Source organism: Scyliorhinus canicula, chromosome 7 (assembly GCF_902713615.1).
Source record: "Scyliorhinus canicula chromosome 7, sScyCan1.1, whole genome shotgun sequence".
Classification (NCBI taxonomy): Eukaryota; Metazoa; Chordata; class Chondrichthyes; order Carcharhiniformes; family Scyliorhinidae; genus Scyliorhinus; species Scyliorhinus canicula.
In genome coordinates this window covers 83,068,698-83,091,984 of record NC_052152.1, presented here as the reverse complement: position 1 = coordinate 83,091,984, position 23,287 = coordinate 83,068,698, and the positions used below count along the sequence as shown (strand labels likewise).

General features: G+C 44.7%; 1 protein-coding gene across 1 annotated transcript in view; it reads left to right on the top strand.

The window, feature by feature from the left end:
* The window catches only part of tmem47 (transmembrane protein 47), an 83,087-nt gene that overhangs the window by 44,298 nt on the left and 15,502 nt on the right, over positions 1 to 23,287 (top strand). The gene's annotated exons all lie outside the window — the stretch shown is intronic.

The window sequence follows — 23,287 nt, the reverse complement described above, 5'->3', positions numbered from 1 at the left end:
GAGAGGTCACCATGTAATATACTTAAAGAAGTAAACAACACTTTGTTCACCCACAGAGTCTCCAGTGTGTCATCTCATGGAGCCAAGCTCTACGAGCCCTTGTTCGCACTCAGCACTTCAGCCTTTTGGATTGTGAGAATGGCAGCACTATGTCTCTCCCACTCCCACACTGATGACACAGTAATGACACACTGCTGCTGGCACTTGATCCCAACCCCTCCCCACCCGCAGACTCCTATCCTCAACCCCGTTCCATGAAAAATACCCCCCCCAAATTCATGAATGCCCATGCCTCTCATGTCTGCCACTCTTTGCCAGTGATGAGGTGGCCAACAGCATATCGCTGTGGGTGAGAGCAGCATTGCTCTGTCCGCAATGCAGGTCATCATCATTCTCCCACAGAGTCTGGCCAATGGCTTCAGCGCCCTGCCAATGAAATCAGGCACCATCACGAGAATCAACTGTTGGCATCATATTAGTCAGTAGATGTTAGACCCCATGGCTCTTCACTGCCTAGTCCTGTTTATTGCAAAACCAAGAGGCTTTGATGGTGTCCCTAGCTCCCAGGTCCATGCGGGCCCTTGCCATCACCCGAGGTTCTTCTCTTTCTCTGTGTGTTGACCTTTGCTGCACTCCTCAACATCCTCTTCATCTGAGAAGATGTGTTGCTCCCCCATCTCCTCCTGGTCCGACTGGTCTTCCTTCTGCAGCACTAAGTTGTGGAGAGCACAGCAGACCACAATAATGCGGGACACCCTTTCAGGGCTGTACTTGAGGTCACCCCCTGACTGGTCCAGGTATTGGAATCACGTCCTGAGCAGTCCAATTGCTGTTCGACTGGCATGTATGATGACGCATGAACCTTGTCTTGCAGGGGTTTCTGGCCTCCGCATTAGCTGCTCAATGCTTGGGGCCAACGCTTCCATTTTGGTGCAAATCAAATAACCAAGGGAACTAAACAAAGAAACTGAGGGACAAATTAAAGGGGCAACCCCTTAAAGGGATAGTGTCTTGAACAAAAACAAATCACAAATGAAATAGAACATCAAACAAAAAGGTGATTAAGGGGGAATCGATAAGGCACCCCAGTCCCCGTGATGCCCAACTGGCACAGAAGGTCTTGACAAAGCTCGTGGACTTCTGTTCCAGAGACATCTGGCGCAAATGTAGCCACGGTAGCAGAGCAGACAGTCAGGTTGGACGTCCCCTCGGTCACCCGCTGCCTGGACCTATTTACCATGGGTTTGGCCAGGCCCAGGAGTAGATATACAAGGAGGTCCTCCTCCTTTTCCGCTCCACTCAGAACCGGGTGCTCATAGATCAGGAGCGTGGGGCTGAAGTGTAAACAAAACTGGCATTGAAGGTATTTCAAAAAACCAAAAAGTGGGTGCAACCTGAAATAACTTACATATGCATGGTCCACAGACTTCACAAGGCCGTAAAATAGAAAATGAAACGGAATGAAAATTGCTTATTGTCACAAGTAGGCTTCAAATGAAGTTACTGTGAACAGCCCCTAGTCGCCACATTCCGGCGCCTGTTCGGGAAGACTGGTATAATAGGCAGGCATCTTTGGGATTCTGTGAATCGATGCATAAGAACTTGGCTCCAATGATTTAGACTGAAACAATTAAACTAAATTAAATAAATTGAGAGACAAAGTAAAAGGGGCAGACCCTGAAAGGGATACTGCCTCAAACAAAACAAAGAGCAAATGAAACTTGAAACATCAAACCAAAATGTGATTAAAAGGGTCGATGTAGTGCCCTCCAAGCATAGAAGGCCTTGATGGCACCCGTGGGCAGCGCATGTTACTCACTCTCCAGGATACCCAGCCACAAATGAAACCCCTGAAGAGGGGCAGACAGTCTGGTTGGACTGCCTGCTGCCTGGACCTGCTTATAACAGGTTTTGCCAGGAGCAGGTTTCCAAGGAGGTCCTTCTTCCCCACCCCTCTCTGCACCGGATGGCCATGGTTCAGGAAGATGGGGCTGAAGTGCAAACAAACTGTAATAACAATTTTTTTTTTAAAAAGGGGATGCAATCTAAAACAACCTAGAAAAGAATGGTCCACGGACCCCACAGGCCTCAAAAAGGGCAGGCATCTTGGGAATCTGTGAACTGATGCATAAGAACTTAGTTCCAATCGATGGCACAGATTTTATTGGCGCAATTAAGTAGTCAAGGAAAAGTGACATTTATGATCAGGCAGCTGGCAGCCTCTTGTGGCAGATGAGGCACAGATGATTCATATGAAGACTGTAATTAGCATGTCAAGCACGGCCCGATAGTGCACCTTCTTTATTCCAGGTCACAAGGGCAGCAGAGTTGACGAACATTCCATCAGCCACAGCCATCCAGCCCAACATTAATTCCTGACTGTCTAACTTCCTTGACAAGTGGATTTAAACTTCCATGAAGCTTTTAAAAAAATTTAAATATTTTTATTGACCTTTTTCATATTTTCTCCCAAATTTACGCCCGCCAACATAAAACAATAATCAGTAACGAATATGTCAATCCCCCATATCAATAACAACGATCCCATCCTCCCACCAACCCCCAAACATTAACCCTCATGTTCACATAAACAAATAACAAAATGGAATCAGGAATCACCCATGGTCACCATTAACACACACAGTCCCCCTCCCAACAACCCCCCCCCCCCGCCCCACCCCCAACTAAAGTTCAATGTCATCCAGTTCTTGAAAATGCATAATGAATAATGCCCATGAATTGTAGAACACATCCATCTTTTCCCTCAGTTCAAAATGAACCTTCTCAAGAGTCAAGAATTTCAACAGGTCCCACCGCCACGCCAGGGCACAGAGTGGAGAGGCTGCTCTCCATCCCATCAGGATCCGACTTCGGGCGATCAATGAGACGAAGACTATATCTGCCTCCACACCTGTTTCCAACCTCGGCTGATCCGACACCCAGAATATGGCTTGCCGAGGGCCTGGGTCCTTCCATGTAGCTTAACCCCTTTGCCCTTAAAAATGTTAAAAGGAGGCTTCTGATAGAGGCCCCCCTCCCCGCCATCCTGCCCGAGGACTAAACCCAATTATTTTCAGGCTTCTCCCATTCCCGGGAACTCCTCCCACCAACCTAAAAATTGAGACTGGGCAGGAAATGTTTTTTTCTACCAAAGTGAATAATTTCACACTTTCCATCTGTCGTGTTCTAGCCCATTCACTTCGCCTGTCCATGTCCTCTTGAAGCCTCCTTGCATCCTGCTTGCAACTGACATTCACACCCACTTTGGTGTCACCTGCAAATTTGGAAGTATTACAATTGGTCCCCACATCTAAATCATTTATATAGATTGCGAACAACTGTGGACTTAGCACTGATTCTTGGGGTACCCCACTTATAACAGCCTTCCATCGTGTGAATGATCTGTTTATTCCTTCTTTCTGCTTCCTGTCTGTTAACCGATCCTAAATCCATACTATTAAAATTCCCCCAGTCCCATGCGCTCTAATTCTATTCTCTAACCTCCAGTATGGGACCTTATCAAAAGCCTTCTGAAAATTTAAATACACCACATCCATTGGTTCTCGTTTATCCATGCTACAAAGTAACATCCCCAAAAACTTCAAAAGTCTGTCAAACATGATTTTCCTTTCATAAATCCATGTTAATTCTGCCCAGTTTTACATTATTTTCTAACTGTCCAGTTAACCCATCCTTCTAATAGATTCCATCATTTTCCCTTCTACTGATGTCAAACTAACAGGTCTGTAGTTCTCCAGTCTCCCTCTTTCTCCCTTACTAAATAGTGGGGTTGCATTTGTCACTTTCCAGTCCACAGGAACCGTTCCAGAATTTTGAAAATTTTGAAATATAACCTCCAATGCTCCCACTATCTCTCTAACTAGATCCTTCAATGAAACTCATTTGATTCAGGTGATTTATCAACCTTAAATCCAGTTAGCTTTTCAAGTACTACCACTTTATTAATACAAATTTATTTTAGTTCCCGAGTTTCTGGCCGCCTGGTATTTCTGGAAGATCTTTATGTATCTATGTCTGTGAAGACAGATGCAAAGTAACAGTTTGATTTCATTGCCATTTCCTTGTTCTTTATTATAAATTCTTCTGTCCAAGCCTATAATGGACCCACATTTGGCCTAGCTAATCTTTTCTTTTTCACATATCTAAAGAAGCTTTTGCAGTCCGTTTTTATGTTCCTTCTTAGTTTGCCTTCATATTCTCTTTTCCTTTTCAGAATCAGTTTCTTGGTCCTCCCTTTTCTGCATTTTAAATTATTCCCAATTCTCTGGCTAATTACCACTTTTCTGGCATTCTTATAAGCCACTTCCTTGAACCAATGCAATCTTTAAATTATTTGATGGTCCATAGTTGATTTACTAATTCCTCTGGGTGTTTATGCTTTAGAGTAATGTATATCTGTTAAAGCCTAATATTTCTTTAAATGCTAGCCATTCAAGTCTTTTAGTGTACTTTCCCAATCCACCGTAGCCAACTCGTTCCTCATATGTTCATAATTCATTTTCTTCAGATTCAAGACCCTAGTTTCAGAATGAGCTATATTGTGTTCAAACGTAATGCAAAATTAATATATTTTGTTAGTATATTAGGGTCACTATTTCCCAGAGGCCCTTTTACATCAAAGTTATTAATTAGACTTTTCTCACTACACAATACTAACTCCAAAATAACCCAATCCCTAGTTAGCTCCTTAACAACCTGCTCCAAAAATCCATCCCATACACATTTCTGGAATCCCTCCTCCAGAGCATTAGTGCTGATTCAGTTAACCCAGTCCATGTGTAAATTGAAGTCAGCTATTATTACTGTATTACCCACTTTACATGCACCTCTAATTTCCTGATTGATAACATGGACAGCATTAGCAGCAGTGTGACCATCTGCAATATGCACTACACAAACTCACCAAGGCCTCTGAAATAGCATCTTGCAAACTCACGACCCCTACCATCAAGGTCAGCAGATACATGGGAACATCACCACCTGGAGGTTCCCTTCCAAGTCGCTCACCAGTAGGATTTTGGAAATATATTGCCATTCCTTTACTGTATCAACATCCAGTATCTCCCGTCTTATTGCATTGTAGGTGTAGCTGCACCACAGAGACTGCAGCAGTTCAAGAAGGCAGCTCAACAATACCCTCTCAAGGGCAATTAGGGCTGGGCAAAAATTGCTGGTCTACCAATGATGGCCAAATCCCATGAATGAATAAAACAAAACAACAATTTAGTGACCTATAAATAACTCCCACCAAGCTTTGCTGCCCCTTGCTGTTATTAGCGCCACCCAAACTGATTCTACATCATGATCCTTTGATCTAAGATCACTGCTTATTAATGTATTGGTCTCAGCCTTGTTAAAAGTACATACAACCTCCTTTTCCTTTTTGCTTGTTATTCTTAAATGCCAAATATCCTTGGATATTCAGTTCCCAGTTTGATCACTCTGTAGCCATGTCTCCGTAATGGCAATTAAATCATATCCATTTACCTCAATTTGTGCATCAAATTATCAGACCTTTTGTGAATGCCACGTGGATTCAGATAGAGTGTCTTTAATTCTGCTTTTTTAACATTATTCTTGTTCTGATTCTATTTGATGCTTTGGCTGTTTTCTACTTCTGCTTTCTGGTTTTCTACTTCTATTTACCAGTTGTGCTTCCCGCAAATCTGAACTCTCTCTCAGGTTCCCACCCCCCTGCCAATATAGTTTAAACCCTCCCCAACAACACTAACAAACCTGCGAGGATGTTAATCTTGGTCCTGTAAGATGCAGCCCGTCCATCTTCTACAGGTCCCACCTGCCCGAGAACTGGCCCCAATGCCACAAAAGTCAGATGCGCCCCCCCCCCCCCCCAAACCACACCAGTTCTCCAGCCACATATTCAATTTCTCAATTCGCCTATTTCTATGCTCACTAGCATGTGCAACTGAGAGAACTCCTCAGGTTTCTGCTCTAGAGGTCTTGCTTTTCCATCTCCTTTCTAGCTCCCTGAAACATGCTTTCAGGACCTAATCCCCCTTCCTACTTACTTTATTGGTATCAATGTGGACCATGACTTCTGCTCATTTTCCCTCCTGTCCTGCATCTGCTTTGTGACATCCTTGAACTTGCCACCAGCAAGGCAACATACCATCCAGGAGTCATGTCTATGACCAGAGAAATGCCTGCCTATTCCTCTAACTAACAAACCTCTTATCATTAATGCTCTTCCACAATTCTTGCCCCCTCCCATATGTTTGAGCCTCCCTTGGCGCCACAAACTTGACACTGACTGCACTCCTCCAGGGAAACAACGCCATCACCAGTATCCAAAATGGAAAACCGGGGCAGCAAGGTGGCGTAGTGGTCAGCACTGGACCCGGGTTTGATCCCAGCCCCGGTTCATTGTACGTGTGGAGTTTGCACATTCTCCCCATGTCTGCGTGGGTCTAACTCCCACAACCCAAGGATGGACAGGGCAAGGTGGATTGGCTTTGCTAAACCGCCCCTTAATTGGAAAAATTGAAAAAGAAAGTAAAGGAAAACCGATTAGCAAGTGGGAACTCAGAGGACTCTTGCCCTATCTGCCTGGTTATTCTGGACTGTCTGGTTGTCACCCATTCCCTTTCAGCCTCCATTCTCCCAACCTGCAGTGTGACCACCTCTCTGAGTATGCTCTCCATGCAGCTCTCAGCCTTTTAGATGTACCACAGTGATTCCAGCCATGGCCCGAGCTCAGAAAAACAGAGCTCAAGTTTCTGAAACTGGTGACACTTACTGCCCATGTGGTCATGAAGGTCACTGGTAATATCCATGTCTTCCCACATACTAGAGGACATGCATTCCACATGACTGAGCAGACCTGCAATAAACCTTAAAACCTCTTTCCCCGTGCACTGAATTTCCACACAATTAACAACAGTTGAACCAACTACTTTCAGCTGATTGACAGATAACTGCCACTATCAGGCAGTTCCCTGTTTAACAATGTAATCTAACTTACTTGAAGGCTGTTAGTTTTATGTCAGAGTTTGACTTTTAATCTATATTTAAACCTGAGAAAGATTTATCATAATTTATCTCGTGAACCGAATTTGCTGCTCACTCAGCCTCCGTCTCACTCACACCTAGTCTTCTGACCATATATCCCTTATTACTGGGCAGTTTGAAAGGTCTGCCTCTTATATTGGCCCCCTGATGAATCAGTCCTAGCTTAACTTTCTGTTATAGTAACTAGCACCAATTGAACCAACTATTTTCAGATGATTGACAGATAACTGCCAGAACTAGGCAGTTCCTTGATTAACAATTTTCAATATTTCACAGCATTTAGAAGAATTAGGAATACTTTTTTTTCATCCTTATTCTGAAACACCAGGAAACATATTACAGCTTCCATTAATAAAACCAACCATGGATATTTATAAATGAGATCCAGTAACATTCATACAATTCTGTATATTCTGTATATAGGGGCTGGTTTAGCACAGGGCTAAAGAGCTGGCTTTCAAAGCAGACAAAGGCAGGCCAGCAGCACGGTTCAATTCCCGTACCAGCCTCCCCGAACAGGCGCCAGAATGTGGCGACTAGAGGCTTTTCACAGTAACTTCAGTTGAAGTCTACATGTGACAATAAGCAATTTTCATTTTTTTCATTTCAATTTTGATGGATAAGTGTATCAAGTGATATAGAGCAAATCCAAGTAAATGGTTTGAAGTGTAGGACATTATGATCTTGTTAAATGACTGGGTAGGTTTATTCGGCCAATTTCTGTTCCTGATGTTTCAAAAAGGCAGAGGTCTAAATCCCTTTAAAGATTAGACCTTGATATGCATTTCGCTTTTCTTCCCTCCATTCTTCATTCTCTGATTTGTAAATACTTTGTGGCACCTTGCTCCAAAAATGTTACCAGTTCTGGCCGTAAGTCACCAGTAGGTTTATAGTTGTTTCATGGGTTAACTGATTCCTCCACATCTCCAGCCATACATTTAATGCATGGCCCTTGTAATAATCTGGTGATTATGATCTGAAAGGTTTCAATCTAGCACAGCGTTCCTAAAAAGCTGATTGAAATTCTCCACATTACTCTAGTCTGATTCCAAAGTAAACCTCAAATTGCTGGCTGTTTATAAGATTGTCAATCTCCTTCATTGCCCTAGAGTCTCCAGGAATTGAAGACTAATCTCCTGCACACTCATGTCAACATCCAAAGGGAAAAATCATAAAGAAATTAGAAAATCAAATGTTTTGTTTAATTTCACTTGGAATGCTTCCATTTATTTATTATAAAATATTGGAGTTGTGGGGGAAGGCTGTCTGATTGGGTAGGCTGGTTGGAGATGTGAGGTCACATGGTGAAACAAGCAAGAATAATTTCAACTAAAGTTGGCAAATCTAGCTGATTCGCCTACCTCGTCAGAAGATTACATTCACTTTCCTCTTAAGTCACTATTGCCACCCTTCTTCATAACAATCCAACCCCATGTAGCTCATGTCACATTCAGGGACCTGGGTACTTCCTGCACCTCCCAACTCCTCCCACTTGTGAGTAGTTACCCACTCTTGTCTCTTGTCCTCTTCCTTGAACTTTTTTCACTGGACTCAGTTGGGTGGGTCATCACCCTCTAGATCCAGAAACTCCTCATCCTCAGGGTTGGTCTTTAAATTCAGTAATCTCAGGAAAGTCTACCAAATAGATAAGGCCAATACGTACTTGTTCTTCTATTCATACAAAAAAAAACTACTGCCCTGAATTCAATACACAAAATAATGGCTAAAACAAAACCAAAATTTTTCACTGGGGTTTTGCTTACATCATTCAAAATGCTAACTTGCATTTAAATAAAGAAGGTAAGTTGACACCAGAATGCAGATAAGATACATTTGGGAAAAATTATACACAGATTTTACTGGTGAGCAGAGATAGGCAACGTTTAAATTGCCTTATTTCAGCTACAGGAGAGGTTGCTCCTGCAACTGAGTTCAATGTTACATTTTCAATCAACAGATTGATTTAGTGGAACCCCATGATCAATGAAGTAGGGATTAAATTAAAATCATCTCTCAAATTTAAATGTATTAAGTCAACATTTTCATGTGTATTTTTAGATTTTGTTTTGATTCGTTCATGCTGGGCATGACTGACAACATCAGCATTTATTGATCATCCTTAATTATTGTAGAGAAGGTGGTGATGAGCCATTTTCTTGAATTGCTATAGTCCATATGGTATAAGTACAAACTCAGAGCAGTTAGGGAGAGAGAAGCAGGATTTTAACTCAACCTCATTGAAGTAACAGTGGTGTATTTTCAAGTCAGGATGGTATGTGGCTTGGTGGGGAGGTTGCTTGTGGTGGTATTCCCATATGCCTACAAGTCCTTATGCTTGTAGTGGTAAAGGCCACATGCTTGTAAGTTGCTTTCAAAGGGATCTCTGCAGATTTCCATAGTGCACCTTATAGATGGTATACACTGCTGCCGCTCTGTGCCATTGGTTCAGGCAGTGAATGTTTAAAGTGATTGATGGGGTGTCAATCAAGCAGGGTGTTTTGTCCTGGATGGTGTCAAGCCTCTGGAATGTTGATGGAGCTGCACTCATCCAGGCAAGTGGAGAGTATTTAATCATGTTCCTGACTTGTGCCTTTTAAATGGTGGACAGACTGTGGGGAGGCAGGAGGGCAGTTACTCATTACCTAATTCCCAGCATCTGACCTGCTTATGTGGCCACAGGTTTGATATAGTTGGCACAGTTAAGTTTCTAATCTTTGTAAAGCTCAGGATATTGAAGGTGGGGGAGTCAGTGAATGCCAAGGGGAGATAGTTCAAATTCTCCCTTGTTTGAGACAGTAATTGCCTAGAAATTGTATGGTGGGAATGTTAAGTGCAACATATCAGCCAAAACGTGAATATTCTCTGGGTCTTGTTGGACGCGGGCAAGGACTGTTTCAGTATCTAAGGAGTTGCAATTCACACTTAACACTTTGCAATCAGGGCAGCATGGTGGCGCAGTGGTTAGCACTGCAGCCTCACGGCACCGAGGTCCCAGGTTCGATCCCGGCTCTGGGTCACCGGCTTTGTGGAGTTTGCACATTCTCCCCATGTTTGCGTGGGTTTCGCCCCCACAACCCAGAGATTGGCCACGCTAAATTGCCCCTTAATTTGAAAAAATTATTTGGGTACTCTAAATTTATTTTTAAAAAACACTTTGCAATCATCAACAAACATCCCCACTTTGGACCTTTTGATGGAAAGCAGGTCATTGATGAAGCATCTGAAGAGGGTTAGGCCGAGGACATTACCCTGAGGAACTCTTGCAGTGGTGTCCTGGACCTGCGATGATTGGCCTCCAACAATTATAGCCATCTTATGTTGTGCTAGGTATGACTCCAACCTATGGAGAGCTTCCACGTGATTCCCATTTACCTCAATTTTACAAGAACTCAATGAAAGGCTACCTTAATGTTAAGTACAATCATTTTCACTTTGGCACTTTGCTGTAATGAGGCCTGGAGCACGGGGTGGGGGGGGGGGGGGGGGGGGGGGGGGGAGGCAGATCTGAAAATATGCAAGAGTGATCAGGTTATTGCTGAATAAGGGCTGCCTGATTGCAATGTTGATTTATCTTCTGTTACGTTGTTGATTATTGATAGTAACCAATATGGTGATAATTGGCTAGTCTGGATTTGTCCTGCTTTGTATAGACAGGATAAACCTGGGCAATTTTCCACATTTTCAAGTAGATGCCAATGTTGTTACTGTATTGAAAGAGCTTGGCTAGGGATACAACTCTGCACTTCTAGATGAAGATGGGTGCAAATGCTTTAGCTTTGACTTTTGTACTGGTGTGCTAGGCTCTGATATCTTTCAGGATGGAGAAATCCATCGTGTTGGAGGCGTCTGGGCCATTGGCTATAAAGTATAATACGGTGAGTGTGACTATTTCAAAATGTTTCTTGACTATTCTGTGAAATAGCTCTAAGTCTCTAAATACCATTGAGGAGGGCTTTGCAGTGTCAACTGCCATAAGTGATGTTTAGGTTGCATTTTGGCAGCCCACACTGTTTTATTTCTATTTGACTTATCGTTTAAAAAATATTTTTATTCAAAAATGATTTTCGTTATAACCAGCTAAAACAAAACAATAACGTACAGTAATCATAATTTCAAAATAAACCCACCCACATCTAACCAGCCCCCCAACGTCCCATAAACAAAGATAATTTAACAAAAACCATAGCCCCCCCAGCAACTGACGGTAACTAATTCCCTGAAAAAGGAGGTGAAAGGCTGCCACCTCGAGTAGAACCCTCCCACCCTCATGACGTACTAAACCTTCTCAAGATACAAATATTCCATCAGATCACTCAGCTAGGCCGAGGCACTGGGAGATACTGGGGATCTCCACCCGAGCAGAACCCGCCTCCACACTATCAATGAGGCAATGGCGAGGACGTCCACCTTCATCCCCGTCAGCAGCATTGGCGTGTCTGATTCTCCAAAAATAACCACCGATGGGCATAGCTCCAGCTTAATATCAAGAATCCCTGACATGGTGCTGAAAAAGGAGACGCATAAGCTTACAAGATTAGGGCAAGACTAAAACATGTGCATATGTTTCGCTGGTCCCCCAGCACAACATTCACACCTATCCTCCAGCTCTGAGAATAAACCACTAAACCGTGTCCTGGGCAAGTGCACCACCTTGAACTTGGTGAAGCTGAGCCTAGCACAAGAGGAGGTGGAATTGACCTTGTGTAGAGCCTCGCTCCACGCCACCCCCATCAAAAACCGGACACAGTTTACCCTCCCACATTCTTTTTACTTCCTCCAACGAAACCTGCTCCGTTGACAGGACCCAGCCACAAATGTCTGAAATCCTACCCTCACCCAACTTGTTTTGTTATGCTCTTGACGTAGCATAAGCTGCTTCCTTGATGTGCATTCTGACAAAGGAAGGTTCAGACTTGGAGATAGCTTTAACACATTTATTAAACTGTTGACGATTCTCCTACTTGGATTCGACTCTCCTGTTAATCCTGCTCCAGCTACTCAGACAATCTAGCCAGTCTGCTGCAATCCACGTGGTGGGTGTGATGTGTTCAATCAACCCTGAGTACTCACTAAGTGTCTCCACTGGAAAGAGGAAGATCATGTGTGCTGTGTCCTTATATATGGATTCGTGTAATGCCCTCCTGTAGTAGTGTCACCTCTGTGTGTGCCTTGAATGCCCATTGGTCGTGTCCTATCTTACTGGCCTATTGGTTGAATGTCTGTGTGTCATGTCTCTGGTGCTCCCGCTAGTGTCTATCTAGTCTACGTGTATTTACATGAACACCTTGTGTATTTACAGTGATGCATTTCACCACACTCAGCCAGAAAAGGACCCAATCCTAGAGTGAGGGCAATGGTGCCAGGGGAAACTAAGGAATCTCCTGGTGTAAAATATCGCGTACCTGAAAATACCTAAACACATTGTTTTCTTGGAAGCTGGAACTTCTCCAATGACTCCTCCATACTGGTGAACCACCCCCCCCCCTTCCCCACACCCCCCCCCCCCCCCCCCCCCCCCCCCGCCCGCCACCGCCGCACAATGCCCTGAACAACGAGTCCAAGCCAGGCAGCACAAACAAATGGTTCCTGCAAATAGGGGTCAATATTGACATGGAGCCCAGTTTAAAATGCGGCCCAAAACCATCTCCAAATCCTCAGAGTGGCAACCACTACCGGGCTTGAGGTAAATTTTGCTGGGGAAAACAGAAGGGAGGCAATAACCAGGGCACCCAAACTCGAGCCCACCTCCATCCACCCCCATATAGAATCTGGATTCTTGAGCCCAGTACTAAAATAATAAATTAGATAGTGCCATACCCCCCCCCCCCCAGCTGCCTCTCTCGATATAGAAACATCCTCCAAATCCTTGGGGCCTTCCCCACCCAACTAAAGTGGGATACCATTTTGTTGAACCTACCAAAGAAAGATTTGAAGAGAAAGACTGGGAGACACTAAACCAAAAATAAAAACCGCGGGAGGATGTTCATTTTTACAGACTGCGCCCTGTCCGCTGTCCCACCTTTTTAAGTCAGCCTTAACCCCATTCACCAGACTCATCAAGTTAAGCTTGTGAAGCGAGGCCCAATTGTGGGCCACCCAGATTCCCAGATAATGGAAGCTAGCCCTGACCAGGCAAAATGGCAACTTCCTCAGATCAGCACCCCTCCCTGGGGGATTCACTGGAAATTATTCATCTCTTTCTAGACTCAGCTTATGGCCCGAGGAGCTAAAACTCCGAAGTACCTTCATTACCTCCTCTACATTAGAGAGTGGGTCCGTGATATACAGAAGTAGATCATCCGCATATAAAAACATTCTATGCTTTACCGCCCACCCCCGCTCTATCCCTCTCCACTCAACAGACGACCTCATCGCAATGACCAGAGGCTTGATTGCCAAGGCAAACAAAAATGGAGACAATGAACAACCTTGCCTCGTACCCCTGTTCAATTGAAAGTAATCCAAATTCAGGGCAATCGTACACATACCTGCGGTGGGGGCCCTGTACAAAAGCCAAATCCATGATAAAAATTTTGACCCAAAGCCAAACCTCCCAAGAATTTCAAATAGATACTCCCACCAACCCTATCAAATTCTTTTTCAACGTCCATTGAAATAATCACCTCTGGCTCGGGCACTGGGGAGGGGGACAGAATAACGTTTGACAATCACCGATAACTGCCAGCCCTTGAGACAACCAATCTGCTACTCTGAAATCAGTCCTGAAAGATAGGGTTCCAAACGCTTTGTCAACACCTTTGCCAACAGCCTAGCATCAGCATTCAACAACAGAATAGGTTGGTGCAGCCCGCACTCCATCGGATCCTTATCCTTCATAGGATCAAGGAAAATTATGCCTGCACCAGCGTGGCCGGCAACACCCCCGGGACAAGGAATCATCGAACATATCCAGCAGCAGTGAGACCCCCAAACCTTTTTTGGAATTGGATAGGGAACTCATCCGAACCGGTGCTTTACCTGACTACATTAGTCCGACAAACTTCGTAATCTACTCCTGTCCAATCATCGCCTCGACCCCTCCTTCTTCCCTGCTCCACCACCGGGAAAGACAACCTGTCCAAAAACTGCATCATTGGCAATCTCTCGTCGCGAGGCTCTGAATAATATATCTCTCAATAAAAGGCCTCAATTGCCGAATTAACCTTCCCTTATCTGCACTATCTCCCGTGAGGCAGCCTTCCGCCTCAGCTGGTGCACCAAAAGATGACGGGCCTTCTCCCGGTATACGGAGAAGGTGCCCACCATGCATCGCAGTTGGTTCACCTCTTTGCTTATCGAGAGCAGCTCAAATTCCATCTGCAATTTCTTTCTACTCGCCAACAACTCTGGTGTTGGGTAATCGAATACTAGTGGTCCACCTCAAGAATGGGGGCCACCAGCCCCTGCATCTCCACCCAGATTTGTCCTTCTGCCCCCTGTAGGAGATGATCTCCCCCTAATGACCGCCTCTTGAGCTTCCCACAGCGTGGAAGACAAAACCGCCTTGTTCCTATTGAACTCATGTAGTTATACACGCTTACAGAATCCCTTGTCCGCCAGCAACGCCGTTTCAGATCTCCACGGGGTCATTGAGAGGGGACCAGGTCCAACATCAAGTCCACAAAATGCGGAGCATGATCCAAAATAATGATTGCCAACTACCCCGTCCCCTTCACCCCAGAAAAAATAGGCCTACCCGCCAGAAAGAAGTCACCACGAGTAGATCTGATGGACGTGAGAAAAAAAAAGAAAACTCCTTATCCCTCTGATACATAAATATCCACGGATCTGCACCCCCCCATCTGTTCCATAAATATCAATATCACCTTCGCTACTCCTGACGGACTCAGAGACCTGGGACTTGACCTATTCAACTGGGGAACCAAAACACAATTGAAGTCCCCCCACCCGCAGAGTCAGTTAATGTGAATCCAGATCTGGAATAGGAGCCAGGACCTTATTAATAAAAGTCGTATCATCCCAGTTTGGTGCATACATGTTAACTAGGACCACCCAAGTGCCCACCAATGACCCACTGACAATTACATATCTCCTGCCTGGGTCCAGCAAAATTTTATCAGCTGAAAAAGATACCCTCTTGTTGATCAAAGCTGCAATGCCCCCCACCCCCCCCCACCCATCCCCCACCCCTAGCCCTACCGTTGAAACCCAAATGATATATCTGTCCTCCCAGCCTTTCCGTAGCCTTGTTTGGTCCTTGATCCGCAAATGGGCCTCCCGCAAAAACACCACCTCACTTTCAAAGTTCTCAGGTGCACAAACACCCATGATCTTTTTACTGGGCCGTTTAACCCCCTTAAATTCCAAGTCATCAGCCGGACAGGGGGCCTCCCACTTCCCCCGACTCATAGTCAGCCATTGCCATCATGTGGGGTTACCCAACAGCAGCTCAACGAGTGCCGATACGAGGCCCACCCAAGATGGGCACCAAACCACCTCCCCCCGTAAGACCAGAACAAAGTTAAAGGGCTTAAAGTTCTTACCAAATTGCAACAGAGTCCTGTGTCGAACGCGTTTAGCGGGGTGTTTCCCAACGCTTGCAGCACTGAGAATGGGACTTTGTTGCAATCTGGGGCCTCAGCAGGGAATGCCCCACCGAAGTCGCACTTAGTCCCATTTCCTGCACTGAGGACTTTCATTTGCCAGAACTCCTGTGTAGGAGGAGATCGGCACGCCATTTTTAAATGGTGCGCCAATTTCTCAATCCCCCTATGTGACCCCCGGATTCCCAAAAGCCTCAACTCATCTGTAAGGGGTTCCTCAAGGGCCCCCCCCCCCCCCTCCCCAATCCCAGGAGTGGTCATAGTGGCCCCTGGCAGTGACCCTGACAGCCTGGCAGTTACATATCAGAACCTTGGCAGTGCCATGTTGGTTCTCAGGAGATACTGCCAGGGTGTGAGGCTGGCAGTGCCAAGGTTCCCAGGTGGCACCAGAAGTGCAAGAGTGCCACCCTGCCCAGAGGCCAACCAACCAGGAGCCTCTCATCTCCTGGTTCCCCCAGAGCTTCTGATCTCCTGGGACCACCCCACCCCCCACCCCCACCCCCTGCGCCATTCTGCCTGGTCCCCGTTTGCAGGGACCAGCACTGAATGCACTCATCTAAGGTCTCCAAGGCGAAGGAGTGAGATCCCAATGCCTCAGGTAAATCAGGTGAGCTGCATATTAGAGTGAGACTAGCATTTATTCTAATATGCAGATTTGAAAAATACTGATACCACTCACTATGGGCGGCAGCCAGATCATGACGTCTCACAAGATCCCGTTCGCCTGAACAGGGGCACAATATGGCTGGTAGATCATGCCCAAAGTGTTAGTCTCCATTAGCAGACTACCCCTCAACCCCTCCCCGCATGATCCCGCCCCCCAGCAGAACCACGCCCATTAAACAAAGGACCCCTATCCTCTCTGCACCCAACCCCAAACAAAACAAGAACAAATATCCTAAGCTCATTACTTTAAAATAAAACCTAAATTGATGAGCAGCAGATATATCCTCTCCCCTGCTCCCATTAACTAACTTTGCTACCTTTCCTGGAACATCTGTACATCTGTTCAGATTTTCAATATTGGTAATGTAAGATATAGTAAGAAGTCTTCGAACACCAGGTTAAATTCCAACAGGTTTGTTTGGAATCGCTAGCTTTCAGAGCGCAGCTCCTTCATCAAATGCGCGCCAAAAGTTAATGATTCCAAATAAACCTGTTGAACTTTAACCTGGTGCTGCAAGACTCTTACTTTGCCCACCCCAGTTCAAAGTCGGCATCTCTACACCATGGGTAATATAAGGGTTAATGGTTTGTTTGAATTGCTTATTCAAAAAATTCTTTCAAAAATATGTGCATGAGCTTTTCCACAAAAAAATGGCAAATAGTCGAGTTATAATGATGGATGAGGTAATGCATCAGATTACAAATATGCTAAACCATTGAGTAATTGGAAGAGTCATCATGTCTCTGACTCCACATACAAAAGTTTAACAGTCTTACTGCAGTACGTTGAGGGGAGCCAGATGATGGTATGCTGTCTCCTTAAATGCATCATTAACTCGTACCATAACCGTTCCACACAGAATTGGTGCAGACTTGGGAACAAGTCAATTCAGTGGTGAAGCAAATAAATTGAAGAGAGACAGAGCTGAATTTTAATCTTCAATAGTGTGTGCATTTAGGTGCAGATGGAGAAATTAAAACTGATGTAATTGACAGTGTATGTCTAAGCACCTTAGGACAGGAAGATTGGCAATTACTATTCGTTAATTGCTCCATTAAAGTGATATTTTAACACATGTAATTTAGCAGGAGTCCGCAGGCTTCCTAGACTTCCAAAAACTCAAGCGAAATCCAGGCCAATGCAGTGCCAAAGCAATCTCTGGAAAATATGCGCTATATACTCAGTACTAACAACAACTTAATCACTAGTACAAAAAGGGTGTTCACATTACTTTTGCTGACCGATACTGTCAGCACTTTGAAAGTAACTTGCGAGGCACTGCCAAGATGCCCAGATAGCACTGTCAGTGACCGGGCTGGGGTGTGCCTGCGCGGGTTGGGGAGGGGGGGGGGGGGGGGGGGGGGCTGCCCAGGGACATACTTAAAGTGAGTTGGGGCTTTGGTGTGGGTTCTGGGGTCGCGTCATGGGGATGCCATTTATGTTGGATTCCAGAATCTGCATGATGATGTTGAAGAGGCACATGAACTCATTTGATTGTCTGACAGTCCATAGCAGTGGCCCCTGTATCCCTGGCAGAAGACATTGGTTGGATACGCCAGCCCTGTTGCAGCAGATGTGGTGAGTCAGCCAAAAAAATCCAGTGACTTTAACAGGAGTGGAAAATCCCGGCCATTGCCTCAGTTGCCTGTGATGTATGTCCCGTGGAGCTTGGAGTGGACCTTTCCAATATCTTTGCAATGGTAGTGAGTCCACTATGAAGGCTCATTAGTGTCTTCTGCAACTCGATCATTCACCTTTTCGATGATGGTTCTGAGTTACAGCATTTGTGTATTGATGAGAAGAGCCTGGAGAGACTGTGCCACTGGCATGCATTGCTGTCCCTGTCACCATCATCTGCTCTTGTTCACATGAAGTAAGTCACCAGGTGAAAACCCAACTGTCTATCTTAGTGGCCCCACGAAAGTGTGAATATCCAAGCTGGTGCATGATCTGCATGAATCCTGTGAAAGTGCATTCTCAGATGGCCTCAATCCTTCTGAGGACTCATTGCTGCATGTGCGTGGACCCTTTGAGACATAAAGGACATGAATTAGTTATGACAATGTGGGAATCTTGCAAATAATCACTGTCAAGATGATCATATTTCATTTGCTACTGAAGCCAAGTCAACATGATTGAGGCCGTATGACACGTCGGTGGTTTTTTATTTGTGGCAGCAGATGGCTAGGAATTCCTAATCTGCAACAGCCAGGGACATGGTAAGACCACCATTTCCAGCACCTTCGCCTTTGCAATTGTGAACTTCCCCATCTGTGGAGAAACCCCTCCAGTTTTCAGCCTCTCTCAGCATGGTGCTTTGTGCTCTTTTCTGTAAGAAGGGAAGCAAGAGACATGCGAGTGAGTGCAATGACATGTGCTCATAAGAACATAAGAACATAAGAACTAGGAGCAGGAGTAGGCCATCTGGCCCCTCGAGCCTGTTCCCCCATTCAATTAGATCATGGCTGATCTTTTGTGGACTCAGCTCCACTTTCCGGCCCGAACACCATAACCCTTAATCCCTTTATTCTTCAAAAAACTATCTATCTTTACCTTAAAAACATGTAATGAAGGAGCCTCAACTGCTTCACTGGGCAAGGAATTCCATAGATTCGCAACCCTTTGGGTGAAGAAGTTCCTCCTAAACTCAGTCCTAAATCTACTTCCCCTTATTTTGAGGCTATGTCCCCTAGTTCTGCTTTCACCCGCCAGTGGAAACAACATGCCCGCATCTATCCTATCTATTCCCTTCATAATTTTAAATGTTTCTATAAGATCCCCCCTCATCCTTCTAAATTCCAACGAGTACAGTCCCAGTCTACTCAACCTCTCCTCATAATCCAATCCCTTCAGCTCTGGGATTAACCTAGTGAATCTCCTCTGCACACCCTCCAGCGCCAGTACGTCCTTTCTCAAGTAAGGAGACCAAAACTGAACACAATACTCCAGGTGTGGCCTCACTAACACCTTATACAATTGCAACATAACCTCCCTAGTCTTAAACTCCATCCCTCTAGCAATGAAGGACAAAATTCCATTTGCCTTCTTAATCACCTGTTGCACTTGTAAACCAACCTTCTGTGACTCATGCTCTAGCACACCCAAGTCTCTCTGAACAGCGGCATGCTTTAATATTTTATTGTTTAAATAATAATCCCGTTTGCTGTTATTCCTACCAAAATGGATAACCTCACATTTGTCAACATTGTATTCCATCTGCCAGACCCGAGCCCATTCACTTAACCTATCCAAATCCCTCTGCAGACTTCCAGTATCCTCTGCACTTTTCGCTTTACCACTCATCTTAGTGTCATCTGCAAACTTGGACACATTGCCCTTGGTCCCCAACTCCAAATCATCTATGTAAATTGTGAACAATTGTGAACTCATCAGATGGATAGAGACATTCGGTGATGGTGACTATGAGGGAGAGGCATATAATTGCATAAAGAATGAGTCGGAATGCTGGACAGATAGATGTGATGTGAGGAAGTACATAGAAAAAGAAAGGTGAATATGCTTGCAAGGTAAGTGGTTGTTTTTTTTTAATTCATTTTTTTACGGCATGTGGGCTTCGCTGGCTAGGCCAGCATTTGTTGCCCATTCCTAATTGCCCTTGAGAAGGAGGTGGTGAGCCGCCTTCTTGAACCACTGCAGTCCATGTGGTGTAGGTAGACCCACTGTGCTATTAGGGAGGTGTGATGATAAGTACATTGTCATCTGCATTATCATCTGTATGTAAATAATTATGTATAACTGTGGTAGTTCCAGCATCCGACCGCCAGGTGGCATGAGTATGCAGAGAAATGACCTGGACACAACATGTGTTCCAGGAGAAGTATCAGTAAGGAGTTTGTAGCAATCGCATATTAGAGTAATTCTATAGTATCTTAGTGTACGTTAGTGTTAAAGCATTATTTCCAACTGTATCGATCTTAGACATTTTAGTAATTCATTTAGTGTAGTGTTCATAATAAATTACTTTGTTTATAAAACAAAGTCTCATGTTCTTTGTTCACACTACAATATCAAGATTCAACATCCGCCCAATCAAAGAACATTACATGGTACCTAGGAGTGGATGTTGAGAGCGAACAGTTAGGGAAGTTAGGTACGTCGAGAAGACACAAGAAAACAATCGGAGATTCGGAGAAAATCGGCTGCAAAACAGCATTCTACCAGGATCATCGAAGTGAGATGGAAACATTGAAGATTCCCAACCAACTGCTCATGACTGGTAATGTAGACGTGAACTGGCGTGCTTCCAAGCGACACTTTTCACAGTTCACTTTTTACGTGTAGGCTCTTGGTCTCCAAGAAGCGTTCGACGTAAGAAAAATAGCGCTCCTCAAGACAGTAGCCGGTCCCCAAGCAATTGATTTGTACAATACCTTTCCATTCGCTTTGGAGGAAGACAAGAAGAGCTACTTAAAGATAATCGAGCAATTCGATAACTATTGCTATCCTCAAAAAACAAAACATTCGAGCTACATATTCAGGATGAGACTGCAAAAATCAGGTAAAACATTTGGCTGTTTTGTCAAGGATCTTCTTCTCAAAGCACAATCCTGAAACCTTGAAGACCTCCATGAGTCTTTGATTAAAGACCAAATAGTATATGGTTTACAATGTGATAAATTATGCGCACGATTGCTGAGGGAAAGCGGTTTAAAATTAGAAGATGCCATGAAAATCTGCAAGGCCAGTGAGATAGTACAAAAGCAGATCACTGAGATCCAGATCTGAGAAAGTGGCAGGTAAAAAGTGGCTCAACCGACGCCATCTTTGCCATGTCACTGCAAAATCAGAAATGTTGTCCAGCAGTGGGCATTTAAAATTTTTTTTTGAGCAGGCCATTTTGTGCCGGAGGTGTGGCAAAATGCGCAATCCGCGAAAATGCCCTGCATTCGGTAAAACTTGTGCCAGATGTGCCAGAAAAAATCATCATGCGCAGCAATGCCTGTTCCATGAAATAAGACAGCAACCAAAAAGTGTGAATGTAAGAGCCAAGGCTACAAAAACTAGCGATTCATCAATTATATAAAGTGCAGCCTTGAGCGGGCAACATGAAAAAATTGGCCTTGAAGGTTCTATTTTTGTGAATACATTTAATGAAAATACTGGACGACAAAGATCACTAAAAATTCAGATGGTGTAAACAGCGGATGAGTGGACTACACCATTCAAAATAAACGTGCCCATTATAAAAATAATGTTAGACACCAGAGCACGCGCAAACATAACTAACAAAACCGATTTGATGAAGTTGAAAATAAAATAAAACACAGATTGCATCATGAGTGACTATAATGGGAACAATATTACAACTCTAGGTGCATGTAATCTACAGGTGGAAGTTAAGAGGAAGAAATATTCAATGAAGTTCATTATAGTTCAATCATTAAGAACATCGTTATTGGGTGCAGATGCCTGCAAGCAGTTACAACTGGTGAAGCGGATCTACAGCGTGGTGCAACAATCACACAGTGCCGCCATTGAGCAAATAATAAGTAGATTTCCCCAAGTATTGCAGGGAATTGGAATGTTGCCTTTCCAATGCAAAATGCAACTCAAGGATGATGCACGTCCAGTAATTCACCTGCCGAGAAGAGTACCTGCACCACTGCGAGAATGCCTCAAGACCAAGCTTGATAAGAGGCAGAAGTTAGGCGTCATAGAGAAAGTTGGAAGAACCAACTGACTGGGTTAGCTTGATGATATGCGTGAAGAAGAGGAATGGAGAGTTGTGCATTTGCATAGATCCCAAGGAGCTGAGCCAAAACATTTAACGGGAACACTACCAGATCCCCAAAAGAGAGGAGATTACCTGTGAGATGAAAAATGTCAGTGTTTAGCAAACATGATGCTTCCAGGAGATTCTGGCAGCTGAGATTGGGAAAGGACAGCATACGTTTGTTCACCTTTAATTCACCGTTCGGGTGGTACTGTTTTTTAAGAATGCCATTTGATATCATCTCTGCATCGGAGATTTTCCACAGAGCGATGGAACAGATCATGGAAAGCCTTCCTGGAGTTCGCATTTATATTAATGACATAGTCATAGAACATAACATAGAACATGGAGCATACAGTGCAGAAGGAGGCCATTCGGCTCATCGAGTCTGCACCGACCCACTTAAGCCCTCACTTCCACCCCATCCCCGTAACCCAATAACCCCTCCTAACCTTTTTTGGACATGAAGGGCAATTTAGCATGGGCAATCCACCTAACCTGCACATCTTTGGACTGTGGGAGGAAACCGGAGCACGCAGACACGGGAAGAACGCGCAGACTCCGCACAGACAGTGACCCAGCGGGGAATCGAACCTGGGACCCTGGCGCTGTGAAGCCACAGTGCTAGCCACTTGTGCTATTGTGCTGCCCATCAAACATTGTGCTACTGTGCTGCCCATCATCTTGGCATCAAACATGGCAGAGCATAATGAAAGACTTCGACAAGTCCTGCACAGGATTGAGCAGTATGGGCTCAAGCTCAACAAAGTTATGTGTCAGTTTGGGGTCAAAGAGATCACCTTTTTAGGACACAAATCGTCAGCACAAGGAGTACAGACGGACCCTGAGAAGCTAAAAGCCATCGTCAATGTGCCTCGTCCATATGGCATGGAATGAATGGACTGACAGTCATGAGAGAGAGTGGTCTAACCTGAGAAATGCATTGACCACCACACCAGTTTTATCGTTCTTTGACCCAGCAAAGAACGCACAGAGATTGACTGATGCCAGCCAGAATGGGCTAGGAGCAGTTTTGCTCCAAGAAACCGCTGACAAGACATGGCAACCGGTAGTGTACGCATTCAAGGCAATGACAGACACCGAGAAACGGTGTGCCCAAATCGAGAAAGAATGTCTTGGACTAGTGGTGGGAATTGAAAAATTCCACAATTACACTTACGGCCTGCCAACGTTCACTGTGGCTACCGATCATAGACCACTCGTGTCCATTATTAGAAAGAACCTAAGTTAGATGTCACCTCGAATCCAGAG